General features: G+C 34.3%; 1 non-coding gene across 1 annotated transcript; it reads left to right on the forward strand.

Annotated features, from left to right (window-relative positions):
* Window positions 1-650: 650 nt before the first annotated feature.
* Window positions 651-757, forward strand: LOC112658772 (U6 spliceosomal RNA). The gene has a single exon (XR_003135949.1). It is a non-coding gene; the product is annotated as a U6 spliceosomal RNA (small nuclear RNA).
* The last annotated feature ends 2,069 nt before the right edge of the window (window positions 758-2,826 follow it).

A 2,826-nucleotide genomic window follows, 5' to 3' on the forward strand; every position in this document is an offset into this window, starting at 1 on the left:
TATTTGGATAAATAGCAATAGCAGCCTGTCCCAAGGCAATCTTCAATAATGTGATCTATGTGTTAAAGCATTTTTACCTAAGTGTTAACTCTCAAGAGGGTTTGGCACAGAAAGTAATTATCTCCAGTATTCATTTTATTGTATCAAATACATTGTTTTACCAATTTATACAAATCTATTAGAAACTATTATATATTAAATATAAATAATAGATCTACTAAAACATATCACTATTAAAAATAATGGTAACAGATTTAATGTATATGGAGCATGTGAAATTCCATGAGAAATTTTCCAGAAAAGAAAGTCCACTTCCTGGATCAGTCTACATCAATTCAACCTTCTTCCTGAAACTCACAACTTAAATTCAAATACACCATAAGAGACAGATAGAAACGCATCATCTTATTTTATTCCCTACTTACTCATCCCCTAGCTTTCTATTTTATTTTATATTCTAATAAAGCTTCATCTGGTAGAAAGAGTTTTTCCTGTAAATTGATACAATTGTTTCTATTATTTGCCTGCCCATCACCATTGTCATCACTGTCTGAGACATTAATAAATTTTGAATATGAGAAAATGACCAGCAACTCATGGAAGTAATCTACAGAACCAGTCAAATTAGGTTTTACAAAATTCCCATTAAGGTACTTGCTTTGGCAGCACATATACTAAAATTGGAATGATACACAGAAGATTAGCATGGCCCCTGCTCAAAGATGACACACAAATACATAACTCCCATCAGGTATCATTCCTTTTAAACAATCACATAGGTTTAATACTGATGTTGGAAGAGAGTGTAGAAATCTCTTTCAACATCTTCAATTCACAGATGAGAAAAGTGAGACACATAAAGTTTAAAATGACCAGACAAAAGTCAAGTTATTATTGCAAGTTATTAACAGCAAAGCACCCAGTGACCAACTTCTCTGCCCCCCATCTCTGGAAATATTTTCATTATAGAATCATCTTGAGTTTTTCAGCTTTTAAGTTACATATTGCATTTTTTGGCTCCCCTGGTTAAAATTATTTTCCAAAAGATGATTTTAAATAATATTTCATTGATAAAACTTTCATTTGATACTGACATAAGATTATTTATTCAACTAATTTACTCAACAAATTTTTATTGAGAAAGCACTATTCAAAGTTCTGAGACTATGGAATTGAACAAAACAAGCAAAAATCCCTGCCTTCATTGGAACACATAATCCTAATTACACTTTGCTATTTATAATTGTCATATTCTTTCTTGGTCAGCGAAATTGTGTTTTTGGCTAGAATAGTTTCAGACCAGGAGTCTTTGTCATTTCTGAAGAGAAAAAATCTAAATGACAAGAGCAGCAGTAGTTATCCTAGTTTCAAAACCAGAATTACATTGTACCGATAAGAGGATAAGGCAAACAAAGTATAGGATAAAGACAGGGACAGCTTTCACAGTGCCAGGCTTGTGGTAAATCAAGAGTCTGGCTGAAAAATATCACTGAATGCAACAAACATTTATTCAGCTCCCATGTGACAGTTAGCCCTGTTATCTTGTTTTCTATTTAATTACAAGTACCTAGAACTGTGTGTGCCACATCATAGATGTTCAATAAATATCCTGAAAATGAAAGAATGGATAATGTAAACCAGATATTGTACTAGATTACAGAGATACAAAGATGAATAAAATACAGTCCCATCTTGTAAGAAGCTCATAATCTCATAAGGGATCATAAATACAATATTTATTCAATGTTTTCTATTAATAAAACACTATGCTAGGCACTGCATTAAGGAAAAATAAAAGCAAATACAACACAATCCTTCTCTCAAGGAGCTTACTTTACAATAAATATTTTCAAAAATAATACCATGGACAGATTCTATTTCTTACTGATTGGAGTCAGAACAATTTTCTTGGGGCAGCAATATTTGAGTCGAGTCCATGACTTGAGTTGGACTATTACTACCTCTCTGTGTTCATGCTCAGTAAGAATCTTTTAAGAAGGCTTGGTCAAATAAGAATTGAACTAATCGAAGTCCTTAGAAAGGGAAATAACCAAATACCTAGATAATGTTTAAGGTCCTTTTTGGCCTATTGTATGATAGTCCTCCCCATATTAGCAGACTTGTTCAAAATGAGATACAGTTCCCAAAACATACTGTTTCCTGACAAGTGGTCCTTGTCTCGACCACTATTGTTTTCTCTGTCAGAGGTGATCTCCCAAAAATCTATCCTCTACTGGGTCTCTCCAAGACTACCCCCAGGTCGATTTGCTAAGAGGATACAGAGAACTAAGCAACACAGTCATAATCTTGGTTGTAATTTATTACAGTTAAAGAATACAAATAAAGGGACCCCTGGATGGCTCAGTGGTTAAGCATCTGCCTTTGGCTCAGGTTGTGATCCCTGAGTCCTGGGATCGAGTCCCACATCAGGCTCCCCGGAGGGAGACTGTTTCTCCCTCTGCCTATGTCTCTGCCTCTCTCTGTGTCTCTCGTTAATAAATAAATCTAAAAAATCCTTTATATAATAAAGGATTTATTAAAATCCTTTATTAAAAATCCTTATGATAAATAAATAAAATCCTTTAAAAAAAAAAGAAAGAAAGAAACTCTGTCTAGGATTTTTAACGGGGACTGGTCACTTAGGCACCCTCAGCCTCACTCCCCAGCACATACCAAATTTTCAGACTTTCAGAAGGAAAACAGGTGTTCAGCAAACGCTGTATTATTTGTACAGATAGTTTAGGCATAGTGAAACATTCTTATTAGGGCACAGTAGGAACACTTCTAAAATCTAAGTCTCCAGACACCAGCGAAGGGCCAAATTTG

This window comes from Canis lupus, chromosome 12 (genome assembly GCF_003254725.2).
Source record: "Canis lupus dingo isolate Sandy chromosome 12, ASM325472v2, whole genome shotgun sequence".
NCBI lineage: Eukaryota > Metazoa > Chordata > Mammalia > Carnivora > Canidae > Canis > Canis lupus.